Source organism: Eucalyptus grandis, chromosome 2 (assembly GCF_016545825.1).
Source record: "Eucalyptus grandis isolate ANBG69807.140 chromosome 2, ASM1654582v1, whole genome shotgun sequence".
In the NCBI taxonomy this organism is placed as follows: Eukaryota; Viridiplantae; Streptophyta; class Magnoliopsida; order Myrtales; family Myrtaceae; genus Eucalyptus; species Eucalyptus grandis.
Genome location: NC_052613.1, coordinates 31,647,381 through 31,663,799, shown reverse-complemented (window position 1 = coordinate 31,663,799; position 16,419 = coordinate 31,647,381). Strand labels below are relative to the sequence as shown.

The following is a 16,419-nucleotide window of genomic DNA, read 5'->3' as shown; positions in this document are numbered from 1 at the left end:
TGACGATTCGATGGTAATTTTTTTTTGTTACTTTGATGATTTGGTAATTTTTTTTTTTTTGTCATTCCTTGCAAGCTTGTGAGTCAAGATCTATACTTAAAAGTTAATTCATCCTCACCTCAACCCCTTGAAAAGGTAGAAATTCGAACCTCCCACCTTCTCCTTTTATGTTGGAATGATAGCCACTAAACAAACCCTGATGGTTGATGGTAATTTAAAGTGGTAGTCTTAAATTTATTTTATTTCCTTCTTTATTAGTTTTTCTGTTTTTATGTAGGATGTAGTGTCATGTGTTTTGATTTTGTTTGTTGGGGATGATGCTATGTTTTCTTTTTGATGTTAGAGTTTACTTATGTAGGAATTAGTTTTGTTGAGAAGAAAGATTTTAGAAAAATCTGATTTCTTTTCTAAGTTGTGGAGGAAATTAATGCATCAACTATCATGTAGAATCTCTTTGCTGATTTTGACATATAATTATTTCAAACGGGATCAATTATTTATGAACTTTCGCTTTTGTTGTGCATTTCATTTTCAAATATTTTCTTATTAGTTGTCTTTTATATGCATATACATATAATGGGATGATAGGATGAAATACAAAAAAATAAAATAAAATAAAAATCTCTTTGTTAGATTATGTAAAAATTTAAAAGGTGAAAATTAATTAAATCAAAACGCTGCCTGTAATAAGATTTTCTTTTTAAATGCCAATGAAATCTTGTCATTTTGGATGGATAAAAGTTAATATTATCTATGAAATATTTACGAAAAAACAGGAAGATGTTTGATTATGCAAAATTTTTCCCATTAATTGTTCCAATGTATTCCTCAATAATTTTATAACATACTATATACTCTGTGTAAAAAATTTCGATAATAATAACGAAAAAACAAATTCCTTGATGTAGTAAATTAAGAGGGTTGATACATATTTTTTTGGAAATTTCTCTTTTTGACAAAACTTATTGCTACGGAAGTAAAATCTAAAAAAAAAAAAAAAAACAAGTGCATTTTTTTTTTTGTATGAGAAACATAATGGGGTACCCACAATATGCAAAAGTAATAATGTGAAATGCTTGATTATGACAATTAAATCCTAAAAAGAAATAGAAACAAATAAATAATTAAAGGAATAGGGCCATCTCTACAATTTGCAATTGAATGATTGTGGGCAATTTTGTATATTTGGTGAACATGGAATGGATTTAATCATATTGTATATTTTTTTTTTTTGTTAGGGAGAACATGGAAACAAAAGAACGCGTTTAATCATAATAAAAAATGAATAAAACATGTTTGGTAAATTTTATTCTTTTTTGTTTCTTTTAATTTTTTAATATTTTTATTTTATTTTTCCTTTCTTTTTATTTTTCTTCTTTCGTGTATAGTGTATCAAGTGTTGCCGGCCTTTGTCGACTGTCGCCCGGCCCTCGATGGCCGCCGCCGGCCATGGCCGAGGTAATTAAATGGAATCATATAGCATAAAAAAACAAAAAGTTACAAGAAACGTTTCCATAGATGAAAAATAGAAAATTGTATCATATGATAGGGGCAATTATTAATGTAATATTGATATCATCAACATAACAATATGATAATATCTTTAAAAATGATAAAAGGCTATGACTAATTGCAACACTTATATGGTAAGATTGTATTACGATGTCTCATGGTATCTAACTTCTGTTATACTTATTTAGCATTTTCCACTAAAATGATTTTTGTGACTATTAATTATTGATTGGACAAATATTGTTGTAATTGTTAATATGGGGCCATAGAGTTTAATATTTCAGTAAAGCTTTATGCATAATATAATATAAAGTATTGTGTGTGATGATATAATAGTTAGCAAATATTCTTTTATAGTTCCCTGTATATTTACCCAACACTCAAATTGCCCCTGTATATTTTCTGTCCAAAAACATCCATGTACTTTTTAAAAAGGGCTACCTTCTTTATTATGAGGCTCCTTTTTTCCAGCTAATTTATACTGATGTGGACTTGTACTGTCGAGCAGCAATCATATCACAGCGATGGCCATGGCCATTTGAGCTCGAAGCTTGTAGATATCATAGCTAGATTTAACTTCGAATCTTGAACCGCTATGATCGCCCGAGTTAGAAGCTTGTGGCCAATGGCCATTTGAACTCGAACTTCCGACCGCCAAGGCCACAACCGGCTTCGAAGTTTGTAGCCATGATCGTTTGAGCCTGGGGCTTGTGGCCGTAAAATCATTTGTAATTGGTCAGACTAGCCACATGATCAATTATTCATACTCCACCCAAAATTTTAATACATTCGGTCCTTGTTAGTGATAACACCCAGCTTATAAAGCCCTATGACACCGCAAGCTAGTCTTAACTTTGTTGTAGTAGAAGTTTTCATTAAGAGAAGGGGAGTCACTCCATAGTCACAACCATGCCCTAAAGGAGTTGCATTCTTGAATTGTCATCACTATGATACAACAAAATCTTACACGATAGAACAATTGGTAATAATCTTATAAAATCTCATATGATATCAAATCTAGAAGTCTTGAGTTGTATTTTTTCACCTATTATTTGGTGTGAAAATATTTAATTCAAAGGCAAATGAGACTTAGAATATTTGAATTCAAGATCTTTAGCTTTGATATTAGCTGAGATTTTGTAGAATCACTACCAACTATTCTAAAAGCTGAAGCTATTAGATAAAAAAGTGATTTATTATTTAAATAATATGACAATTTTCATTAAGAGAAGGGACTCCATAGTTATAGCCATGCACCAAAGGAGCTGCATTCTCAAATTGCTCGTCACTTCTTAGACCAGATTAGCAAACACTTGTGAAGAATGGATTTAGCAGATGTAGAGGACACTCGGGTGGCTGAGCTCACACCATTTTCAATCCACCTTAGCTTTTAAAGATAAAAAGTCAATTATAGAAATATTATCCCACATCGCTCGATGACAAATCTCATATGCTTTATATCTTTATATATATATATATATATATATATATATGGTATGCTTGTATCTAACAGTTTAAACTTTTAGATTGGACTTTCTATAATAGTATTTGAAGTAGTGTTGCATATGTTCATCCACCTCCTTTAGAAGGGGTGTGTTGCTTGATAACACGTTTTATATGATAGCTTTTACATCACCAACCCTATTCGCCGGTGTACCAACTTGATTAGTGCAAGAAAACAGCTTACCTACGAAAAATAATATCAAGTTTTAATTTAGAATGGCGGTCCTAGTATGACCAATGCCAATTGTTTGCCAGTGTCATGCTAATCACATATAACAAAGCACAGAAGGAAAATGTCATAAGCAATTATATTTAACATGGCCACTGTAAGATTTTGTGGGATCACATCCAATTATTCTAAAACTTAAGTTATTAAATGAAGGCATGATTTATTATTTAAATATTCTAACACACCTCCTCATGCTTAATCTGATTTTTTTTTTTGCCTAGTATTAGGTGTGGAAATTTAATTGGGAAGGCAAATCAGGCTTGGAAAAATTTGAACTTAAGAATTCTAACTTTGATACCATGTAAAATTTTGTAGGAATATTGTCAATGATTCTAAAAGTTTAAGTTATTAGATAAAAACGTGATTTGTTATTTAAATATTCTAATAGACATAAATAGTTCAATAGGATTGAAGGCCAGTGGAAGGCCAAATTATGCAAAGAGCCCTACAATTAGTAGTGGTTCTTCATTCAAAGAGAATTAGGTAGGGAAAATACTTACAAATATAGATGAGATGGAGTGGGCTCAAATAACTCAAATGCATAGAAGAATTTTTCCTAAATTCTTTGTTGGAAGTTTGTTTGTAAAACAAACTAAGTATATGTTTTTTTGTTCAACATAGGAAACGTGGAAGGAGGTGGGTAGTTAATAAGTATGGAGTTTCTTTAGTGTATTTAAAGAAAAGATCGGGTGTGGGCTAGACTCCACCATACCCGCGTGCGGATGCAGGAATGATTGTGCGATTATTAGACGCACTTAGCACTTGGCACGCTTGCACACCCACGGTTTAATTAGCACTAAACCCTTTGTTTGTTTTTTTTTTTTTTTTTATTCCGTATGGTTATCTTATTAACTTTAATTAGTTCAAAAGGTTTTTTTTTAATGAGAATTTTCGGAAATTAGAAAAAAATTTAGAAATATTATTTATTAAAAATATTTTTAATTTTTTATTATATAAGAATTTTTATTATATTTGTGTCTTTCAAGACAACTTTTGGAAATGACACTTGTTCAGTTTGCAACCTTTTCCAAAGGATTGCATTTGTTCATTTTTCAATTTCTTCTAAATGGACACATTTGTTCATTTGGGCAACTTTTTTTCGAAAGGATACATTTGTTCACTTTGCAATCTTTTATGAAGAGTTGCCTATATTCTTCAAGACTGATTATGTGTGTGTGTGTGTGTGTGTGTGTGGTCGTGTGTCAATTTTCTAGATGAACAAAAAGAGATCATTTTTTTTTTTGAGTTTTCTTTCCAAAACTACAATCATCTTTTCAATTGTTTTCTATAGAGTCTTAGAGAAATATTATAATTGCTATATAATATTCTTATTTTGAAACTTTGTTGTATCTTTGAGGATATTTGTCGATGACCATTAACAACTTTATTGAGAAAACAAATCTTTAAAGAAAGTGATGTCATGTTTCAAAATTCGATTTGATTGCTCTATTGATTCGAAATCATATTTTTCCAACACTCTTTAGTAGGTGGATCAATTGGTCCAACTTAAAAGCCACAAATCTAATGGTTAATGTGTCATAAGGACCAACTAATGAAATAGAGGCTTTTGCATGGGAATTGACTATTCTTCTCTTGAAGCAATCCAAATGAACACATTTCCTTGTAATAATAGCTAATACATTGCCTTTCTACTATCTACATAGTGTTTAGTTGTTACTAGGGATGTCAAAACCGAACCCATACCAGAAATTTTTGGTTCCTTTTGGTTTGGGTTAAATTTTTATTATACTATCTACGGGTATTGTACTTGTTTCATTTCGGTTTGGGTCATGAAGTGAACCGAAACATGTTACCCAATGAAAGAGACGGTCACAAACATATAGTCTTAACAATGACAAGGAATTAGCGTATCACCACGTAAATTATTGATGAAGCTGATTTGCTAAGAGCTCGACCTGTTGATCTACCTGTTGAGCTTTAAATATAATCAAGATGATGTGCTAAATGATCCTAACGTGTATTGTCTCCAATTTGGTCCACTTGTTTATCTCACCCCTACTAGACCAAATATTGTTCATATTATCCGTTTGAGTGATTTATGAACCAACATAAAATTTCATGGAAATACCGCAACAAAAGAAGCATTCTGCAATTTCTCAAAGATATGGAGTCGTTGGATCCTAAATGAATTAGTTGTGGTCACTTATTGAAATCCTGTGAAGTGCTCGCATGGGCCGTCCACAGGCTCCGTCCTATATTTCCAAGCACTCATGCCTTTATTCTCCAACAATGGCTAGCTCCTTGATTGGGCTGTGTGTCGTTAGTCACCGTGAAGAACCAAAAAGGGAATTATATTCGCTGCTTGCATTCGTATTGGTATTATTAGCCTGTTATTAGCTTGTGGTTAACATTTCACATATGATTGTAAATTTGTAGCCTCAAGAAAAGAAAGAGGGAACACTAAATCTAAGGACCAACACTTGATACCCTTGTCCATGTTTAATCAGGTTGTTAAGCATATAAGTACTGCTTTGCAGCTTGGTATAGTTTTGCCCTCCAAGATTTATGAAAGTTCTCATCATTAATCAGCTTCAAAATTTGTTCGTTCGACAATTCATTAAATTACATGTAGTTAGAGATTATGAAAGACACCCAATGATGTTAAGTGCTCAAAAGTTTGATTTCAGCTTTGTAGCACTTAGGGTGCGTTTGGTTGGGCATTTAGAAAGCCTCTTTAGGCCTGAAAGACCATTGGGAAAAAAATGGGTGTTTAGCAATCATTTTCTAAATGAGCTTTGAGTTGAAAGTTGGCATTGGGAATGTTGAAGGGCTCCATTAATAAAATTTTGTGGAGTTCCTTGTTTACCCTAAAAAAATCATTAGAAACCCAAATTTACCCCTTTCTAAAAGAATAAAACCAAGGGTTTCTCCTTGCAACTCCTCAGAAACGTTCACGCTCGCTCTCCCAAGAGCCCCACGATGACGCTGACTTCAGATCCGCTGACGACAATCTCCAGCACCTTCAAATCCGCCAATGAAAAATCTAGGTTTGTTTCCTCTGCTCGATTCTTCACCTCATCTAGGTTTGTTTCCTTCGCTCGATTCTTCTCCTCATTTGGGTTTGTTCCTACTTCGATCTACTGGTTGTGAATTTTACTTGTAGTGGTGCTTCCTAAATAATTTGTTGAATTGATGCTCTCCATTTACCTTTTCTTTCCTTTTGATTGCAATTGCGCATTGGGACGGGATAGATTTTTCTCCCTCTCCAACAGCGGAATCAAATGGTTCAGAGAACACCAACATTGGTTATGTGCTGGATGATTGGTAGGCTGAAGTTGAATTATTGTTAGTCATACTTCTACAGAATCATATATACTAGCTGTTATGAACTTCAATCAAAGATATCATTGGTGAAGGAAGCTGATAGGTAAATGTATTGTATGGTTTGATGGTTGAGGGTTAGCGTTGACATGGAAAATCATGAAAGATTTGCATCTCGATTCTCTCCTTTTCTAATCAATAGACTTTTCTGATGATACTATAGTTGATGCTTGTAGACATGAATAATATGGTTCATTTTTAGGTATCTTACTTGCTGTGAATGTAATTGTGGGCCAATTAGGAAATCCCATTTCTTGTTATTACTTTGATGATTAAAGCCTATTGAGATATGAGGGTAAGAACAAAATAAACAGTTAAATAGGAAAAGATGAGCATGGGCATTTCTTTGGATAGTTAGGGGAAAGGCAGCAATAGAGTGGTATATCATGTACTATGTTGGCTTACATAGTTGGTAGCGATCTGTTTCTCTAACATTGATTGGTAGCACTTGATTTTTTACTTTTAAGCACATATCTCTTAAAATTTACAATATTATATGTTCATATTGTAGGGATGAAGAATATGACCGGGGAAAGAGGAAATAGGTGAGGCAAGCTAAGATTGATTTTGGTGGCCCAAATATTTCTAGAAAATCGCATCAGAGAAAATAAATCTGAAGAAGACAAAACTTGATAAGGCTAGCTCTGGGAGTTTGCCATTCAGGATATAAAGTGAATATGTGGTAGGCTTCAAGCAAAGTATGTTGATTTTGATCGTCCGATTGATAAAGCAGCATTACTTGATTGTTGCCCACCATCATATGAGGAGTCTGCCCTACTTCTGGCATTTAGGTACAAGGCTTTGTGAGATTGGCTACTTTTATGACCATTTCTCTGTTTCCTTTGAGATTTTGTTTGTTCCCTCAAGAGGCGTCATGGTGGATCAAGCATTGGGGCATATTTTTTTCAGTTCTGGCTTTTATTGCCTGTGTTATGTATTTAGTTGTGTGTTTGTGTATCAGCTAGTTAATGTAATAAAACCTTTGAAGGGAAGATTCTTTGAACAACTGACAATGTTGTAGCTCAGTATTGTGGAGGGCATTGTTAAATTATTAGATTATTTTCTTTGATGATATCCTAACTCATAAATCTAGTTTTGACTGATGTTCGAAATTTTCTGCATTTTAGAATCAGGGTTGAGCGTTTTAGCAAGTGACTTACAGAAGGTGCCTAATTAAAGGTATCCTTCACTCATCATTGTGAGCTGTGTTGAAGAATGGGCTCTCCGTTTGCTCGGTTAGGCACTTTACTCATTTTCTTATGAATTTTGTAGTTTTGGTCTTAACTAAATTTTTCTCCATAACCTGCCCTTTTAGACTAGTTGAAATCTTTGCAAGAAAAGGCCGTTCAACTACCAGAGTACTTATGACCCAAAAGAAAACTACCAAGGACAATTTTTGGCACTGCCATTAGAGGACTTTGATATCATAGAATTGCCTAAACATCCGGAGAGGGCCAAGAGGAAAGAAGGGGGAAAGGCCTTTAGGTTCATTATCTTCGCCGTGCCTATTGGAGTTATGACACTGAGCCACCACTCTCATATGAAGATCAAGTTTACTTCCCCCTTTTGGCCCCCTCTAGGAAATTTGTTGTTATGAGAACAATTGGCCGGTGAATTTAAAGATCTGAGGTACCACCACATGTTCTTTCAACCGCCTTGAAATTGTAGTTAATGTGAATGTTGGATAGAGAGATAGAGAGAGACCTTATTGGTTTTATGAATTTAGGAAGTAATTAAGGATATTTGTAATTTTTAAGGATAATGAGCTTCTTTCCTCAAAGCATATGTTATCATGTTTTTATTGTAATGAAAGTATTTTTCTTGTAATTGAAAAAGAGAGAACATAAATTTTTCCATTTGATTTTTAGCAAAAAAAAAGGAATTTTAATTTTAATAAAATTGTTTACATAACATCTTCAACATTGTTGTCAAATATAAATTAAAAAATCGCAAACATTACTTTTTAAATTTTAAAAAATAAAAATTAAAATATTTAGATTAATCACCAAAAGAGCTTTGCAAATGTATATTCGGGCCTTGTTTGGCTCAAAGCATTCCCAAGGGCTTTCACCCAAAGCCCATGGAAAAAATTTAGGTGTTTGGTTCAGCATTTGGAGGTGTCATTAGCCAAATGCCGGCCTTTGAAATGCTGAAAGCCCAAAGAGGTGAGGAATTGCTTTGGGCTTTCAGCATTTTGGAAATGCAAGTTCACCTCTACTATTCATCCGTTGACTTCTTTTTCTTTTTCTTTTTTTAAACTGATCATCTTTTCCACACCCCAACCGTCGTTGATCGGCCTACGGAGTTTCATTGAATTTTATTTTTATATTTAAAAAAAATAATAAAAACTCTTTGCAAATGTTAGGTTCACCTTTTTTTTTTTTTTTGTCTTTTTTATCTTTTGACAATTAGGGCGCGTTTGGTAACATTTTGTTTAAAAATTGTTCCAGAAAACGCAAATAGAAAAAAGTATTTCATTCCGGGAACAATTTTTGAACAAAAAAACGTGTTTGGTAAACTTGTTTTGGGAATAAAAAATAAACGAAACACGTTTGGTAAATTTGTATAATTATTATTTTTTTATTTTTAATATTTTTCTATTTTCTTTCTTATTTTCTTATTTCTTTTTCCTTATTTCTTTTTTTTTTTTTTTCTTTTTCCTTTTTCCCTTTTTCTTTTTCTTTTTCTTTTGGCCGGTCGCGCCCCGGCGAGGCCGAGCCTCGCCGTAGCCGGGCGAGGCTCGGCCTTGCCTTGGCCGGGCGAGCTCGAGCTCGCCCAGTCCGTGAGGCCGAGCTCGCGAGCTCGCCCGGCGATCGGCGAGGCTCGGCCTCATCGGGCCACCGCCGGAGCCGATTTGGCGGTGGCCGCGGCGACGCCGAGCCTCGCCGGCCGGGCGAGCTCGCCAAAGGCGAGCCCGAGCTTCGCCAAGGGCGGGCGACGCTCCGGCGAGTACGTCGGCCCCGACGGCCGGTCGCCGGCCTGGCCGAGGCCGGCGACCGGCCAAAGAAAAGAGAAAGAAAAAAAAGAAGAAGAAGAAATGTGTTTCTAAAATCTGTTTCGAAACAAGAAACAAATTTTTTTGTTTTTTTGTTTACATTCCCAGGATGTGTTTAAAACAAAAACAATTTTGGAACAAAAATGCACCCAAACGCGTTTACATTCCTTTTTGTTCCCATGAACAAAAAAAGAAAAAGTTGTTTAAAAACGAAGAAAAGAAATGAAAACAAATGCCCCTTAATAGCCCAACTTTTTATTAATACACTAGAATGATAATTAATTAACGAAGATGATTAATACTACAATAATTAAAAAAAATTATTCAAAGTTGAAAACAAACCTAAAAGAACCCTAGGCCAAAAGTTGAGCTTTGCATCTAATCTATAATCAAATTCTTTTAATATAATTTTTAAATAAATTTACTAATATATATCTTTTATATTATTCTCAACATGAAAATGTAAAATGTTATATAGCTATTGTTTCTTTTTTTTTGCAATTTTAAAAATACTAAAACTAAAAAACTTAATTTGGTTACACTAAATGACTTTTCAAATATATGTTTACCAAACAGTTTGCATTTACGTAAAGCACTTTTCAGTTATAGTTTACTAAATAGTATAGCATTTCAGAAAACCCCTTTACCTCAAAGGTATTTGCATTCTTCCAAGGGTATTTCCCTAATGCTGAACCAAAATCAAACAACATTTCTTTCAAAGTTGCTTTTCAAAACAGAATTTACCAAATAGTCTTTGCATTTCCTCCAAAGCCCTCTAGGCTAAACTGCTTTGCATTTTCCCAATGAGCTTTCCAAATACTGAACCAAACGCACCCTTAATGTTATTATCAAGTATGCCATTAATATTTCAAAAAAAAAGCACAACCTTAATTTATTGAAGATGTGATAGAAGAAATCAATCAAAATAAAGAAATATATGGGAACTTGCATTCTATGTTGAAACAAAATGTAATCTCATTGTTTCTTATGATATTGGCTTAGTCTACAAGACTAGTCCTTGTTAACACATAAATATTGTTAAATTGCATAGAAAATTAGGGACCAATTTGGCCCTAACAAAAAAGGATTTTCACATCGCATAGGCATTAATATTGTTTGCATCAATTAAGTTTAATTTTAATTTTATTTTCCTTTATTTTACTACATTTCAGATAAATATATATTTTTATAAAAATTCAAAATTATTATTAAATTAAAAATTTAAATGGCTTGTGGCTAAGCTTGAACCAACCCCTTTTCTTCTTTCCTTCACCTAGGGCTTAGCCCATTCTTCCCCAAGTCCAGCCCCTCCACCTCCTTCTCTTCTTCGTCCTCGCGTTGCACACCATGTGCCCACATGACCAGACATGCATAAAACGATTATACTTTTTGAAAGTTTTAGGAATTAATTATACTTTCATGATAAGTTTTAAAATTTTATTGTACTTTTTGAAAGTTTTATGACTAAATTGCACTTTTGTAACAAGTTTTAAAATTTCTATTGCACTTATCTCATGATTTTATATATCCTTTTCAAATAATTATAAAGTATTGTTTCTTCTTTTATTCCTTCATCTAGGTTACGATTAAAATTATTAGTTCCTTGGATTAGGGTCCGGAGCTTTTTTTTCAATTGTTAAATTTTTCCACGTAAGGAAAATTTAACAAAAGAATTTCACCTAGGGACAAATTTAACCTAAAATGACAATCAAGGTTCTTTAGCAAGTCAAAATGTCTAGAAATTCTTCACTAAGAAGTATCAAAACGATTTTAGGCCTTCAATAATCAAATGAAATGTCATAGGTTGTTAAATGAATTTTGTATTATAAGTAGCATGATCAATTAAATTATCATTATAGGATCTTTGGCACATGAAAGAATTATTATTTTTTGTTCAGTGTATATCAAAATTAGTTTTATTGCTATATCAAGAATTTCTATGAAATATGTCTCCCCTATTTGGTATTTTTGTAACCAAGTTGAGGCAATAGGTTACATTTATAATTTTTTATGATAAAGGTCTTGGAGGAGGTAGAAAACGTTTTCCATGCGAAAAAAATTGTCCAATTGATGCTTTTAATTGGAGTTGAAGCGCTATGTGCTTACAGTTGTACTTTTGCGAAATATTGGTTTCTTATGTACTTTTAAACCATTGGCGTCAATTTGACCTAAGGCTATAGGTGTTGAAATATGAGTTTTCGCCAAAAGGTTATTCTGGTGCATTTTCAACATCTTTTTTTTTTTTTTTTATGTCATTTAGAAAAATGTATATTTTTTTAGGGATAACATGATGTCATATTGCTTAATTAGATGAGCAAACTACTTAAGCAACTTACATTTAGACTCCTCATCATAGTAAACGAGGATGTCATCAATGTATATCTGGGTATTCACAATAATGGGCTGGAATGTCTTGTACATAACCTTCTGGAACAATGACAGTGCAGTCTTCAGGCCAAATGGAAGAACTACGCTTTGTGATTGTGATGGCTTACCTGCTTATCGAGTTTTAAATACCATGGAAATTCGGTAGTGAAGTTGCTCTCACAGCATCACACCAGTTTTAAAAGAAGGAAAATGCTTCTAATATTTTGATTTTATGAGGATTCCATATAAGGAGTATGTACAATATCAATGGATCCCTCACGTCTTATGCGAGAAGAATTTCATTATCTCAAGAATGATAATATATAAAGAGATACTCCGTTAGGCCTTCCAATATTTGTGTGCCATGGATAAGATTTGAAGTAATTAGCAACTTATGTGGTATTAGAGATAATTAGGGATTTGTCTAGGATAATTTGCTATGGGAAGGATATGTTGATAATTGTGATGATTCTCCACATAAATGAAGATATGTACAATTAACTGACCAAAAAGATATGTACAATTAGATAAGAATAATGCAGAATAGTGAATTGGAGAATTTTCTTTATATTTCAACGTATTCTTTTTCTTTGGTCAAAATTGATGAGTGTTTGAGAAGAATTATTAGATGACTATCTAACAAAACATATCAATCATGATATACACAATCTTCGACAAAAAGAAGAAGAAGATATGCACGATCAAAGAGTGATACAAGTGCAATCTTGATAACTATAGATAATCAACAGAATTGTCAAAATCTTTAACATTGGAAATTATCTTAGAGAAATATCTAATTGTCTCTAACAAGTGGCACGTTCACCCTGTTGATGGCTTAAAAATTATTTGATTGGCATTAACTTAAACAACTTGCTGGTTAATGCTAATAAAATTCGGGTATGTTTATAATCCAAATTCTGTTATTTGAAACATATAGGGCAACTGCACATGAATGAATATGGAAGGATAATATCTCTGGCATCCTCTTTTGATTGGCCAGTCGATACAAATAAACTTCCCTGATTCCATCACGAGTGGCTTGACTTATATATATCTGCTATTACACGCATGGTGGAACAAACAGATCGCAAAAACATATCCCTAAAGCAAAACCATCAGCCTATTATCCCTGCAAAAACCCTTTTCACTTGGGAGCAATGGTGAAACCATCAGTAACATGCATTATGTTGCTGCTAATTGCCATCGGTATCCCTCTCTCTCTCTCTCCCTCTCTGTGCGCTCACGCATGAGAATATGGAAGATTTTCACAATGGATTGACGTGATATGGCAGGTGTGCAAGAAAGCGAGGAAGCAACAGCTCCATGCTCTACTGTCGAACAGTGCGGACCACCTGCTTGTTGCAAGTGTGAAGCCTTCTACTGTTATTGCACATGCCCACAAGGAGGGAGTTTCACAGCAGATCTCGAGGGTAACGGAAATGGGGGTAGGAAGCTCCTTGAGAGGAAATGAAAATTGATAAGTCTCTTATTACGTCAAAATAAATATTTACTAGTTGTTGCGTCTCTCTTATTACGTTAAAATAAATATTTACTAGTTGTTGCGTCTCTCTCTCTCCGCGTGCGTCTGTGAAAGAGAGTTGAAAGATGGTCTGTGTTGATCGAAAAAGAAGTGAGTCAGGACCAGTGGCCAAACGCAGTCTATATAAAGCATTTTCGCAAATTAAAATAGGTCCTCAATTGATTCTTTTTTCTTGCAAGATTATAGGAAACTGACCCCATTGTTATTATTTCCTCTCTAGCTGAGAACTATTCAATTCAGAACAACAATATGGGGCTGCTGGGAGGATTACGTTTTTTTAAAGAAAGAAAATACATCAGTATAAAAATTAACATACAATATCTATATATTCAATAATCCAATTCGGTTTGTTATTACATAATAATCAATCTCTTAATAGTATGATGATATCACACAATATAAATTATGTACATCGGGATAAATGATTATCGTTACATAATAAAGTAAATTTCACCACAGTAGACGATATGGATCATAAAAAAGTGCTAAATGCATGATGAAATTTTTTATGGCAATTTTTTCATTGCGAAGTGCACATTAAAACTTTTTAACAGTATTTCCTTTTAATCAGGACAAAATAATTAGTGGCTAATTTTGTGTGAAGGACTTATTAAAGTTAGCTATCAGATAAATTCCTATATATATATTTTTCAGTCAGTACATAAATTCTTATATTTAGTGAGTGGTTTACCACATACATCTTTAGAGAGGAATGGGCTTATCATAATACATTAATGATTTGTCACGCAATCATTTCTGTTCACATAGGCCTGATGGGAATTACAAACTTCCCATGTTCTTTCGACAACTCTGATGGTTATGTGCAGAACATACCCGCTCAGCCTCCTTCAACAAATCCACTTGAATGGATAGACAACTCAAGTTTGTATAGTTTTTCAGAATGATAATTATGTTGCAAAATGGCATATGGGCTATAAGATTGACTACTGAGGTCATGGTGGTTATTGTTGGGAATATTATTTTCCTAATAAGGAAAATGCGTTGGGATCAATTCAATAAGCAAAGTTACCTATACACATATTTGAATGCATCTGCCCCGTTGCCGTGGTTGCAAATAGGTGAAATTGCTCTAGCAACCTTCAATCGAACTCAAAAAAGCACAAAATCACTAAATTGTTTGGTCAAAACGATTGGTGTAAGATTTGCACCACAAAATATGTTTCCCATACTGAAATGAAAAAGGGATAATGGAATAAACGGGAATGTTTCATTTCAGCAATGTTTCTTGAAGCGAACAAACAAGGCAGCACGAGGGTGTCCTTGACATAGTCATTCTACAACAGTAAAACTCACGAGATCATATGGTAAACATATCCATGGTTAACTAATTTCTAAACCCAGAACCACCGAAAGCATATGTCTCTTTGATGATTCTATAAAAACTTTCCCATCTTCGTGCACATACCTCATGCAAATTGCGGACCCATCTCTCTCTCTCTCTCTCTCTCTCTCCCCCCTCCCCCGAAAAATAAAAGGCTGATTTATCTCTTCCATTCCCAAACATTTAAGGCCGATTAGCAACACCAACACCAGCAAAATCTCTTTCAATGCCTATCTCACGGCATTCCCTGCACAAACCCTAGCAAGTGCTTCTAACCTTGCCAATCTTCTTCCCACAGGCACCGTCCTATCATTCCAAGCACTCATAACTTTATTTTCCAACAATGGCTAGCTCCTTAATAGGGCTGTTTGCCGTCAGTCTGTTAACTTTCTTCATTCACGGAGAGCTTTAGAGACAAAGACGGGAAGTTTTATCACGGGATTGCCACGTTCAGAGGATTTTACATATTCAATTATCGTGATTGTGAAGAAGACTTTATAAATGAAACAGAGATGAAGAAGTCGAGGATTAGCTGTAGAAAATTATTTACATGAACAACTAATCAATCAAGAAACACGGATCCATATATGATTGTAAAACACCAAAATCAATAAATACAGTGAAATTAAAGCATACTTGTTTGAGCCACTACTTCACTTAAAGAAAAGTAGATCACTCTAATGATAATCAGGGATTTATTTGAATGCCAGATCTTCCTCTCTATGACCTATTTCGATATAATAGCTTTTAATGGGATTAAAGCAACTGATAGGTATAACCTATCATTTTATAAGCTAGAGAGGGGACCTAGCAAACTCTAATTAACAGCGTGTCAACTGGGCCTTTCCCATTATGGACTTCAGTCAAACATAATTGTCTATACTTTGCTGCTCAACTAGGCTCTTTATCAATAGATGCCAATACCCAATTCAATCATATCACTTTAAGGTTCAACAAATATTGGAATATCCATTAACCCGATTATTTAAAATAGAAAATCAATTAATTAATGTAAATCCATATTCTAGGAAATTTCCAACATTAGCTTCATAGACATGGTCTATGCCTTTGTGTGCCAATCTTTGTATTCTTGATCTTTGCCTCTAGCAACCCGAACGTGTGTGTTGGAAGATATGCAGAATTCCAGATTGCACAATCAAAGATCCGATTTGATTATTGATTTGATTAGAAGAATAGAATTGTGCACATAATCAATTAAGATTAGATCTAGGCATAGATTGATTCGTAGAATCATTTACTTCCTTTATTTTTACACATCTTGTATTATAATTACAACAAGAATTGTACATATTCATTATTGAAGTGAATAGAAAGAAAACTGTTCCTTCTTCAGTCCTCGCCATCTACAGATCTTCACCTTCTTTCATGGTATCAAAGCAGCCGAGTCTCTGAACCTAGCTTTCGCTTCCGCCAAATATTCATCTCCTTGCCGTGACTTTCTGATCCTAAAGTTTTGGCTTGCAAAGAAGGTTCTTTTTCAGGCATAGTGTCACACTTAGAAATTTTTTTATTTACCATGGCGAATCTGCAAGATGAATCATCCATCACCAGGAACCAGTCTGCTGGAG

General features: G+C 33.9%; 1 long non-coding RNA gene across 1 annotated transcript; it reads left to right on the top strand.

Annotated features, from left to right (window-relative positions):
• Positions 1-6,156: 6,156 nt before the first annotated feature.
• Positions 6,157-7,662, top strand: LOC120289440. The gene is made up of 2 exons (XR_005547434.1): positions 6,157-6,252; positions 7,098-7,662. It is a non-coding gene; the product is annotated as an uncharacterized LOC120289440 (long non-coding RNA).
• Positions 7,663-16,419: the final 8,757 nt, after the last annotated feature.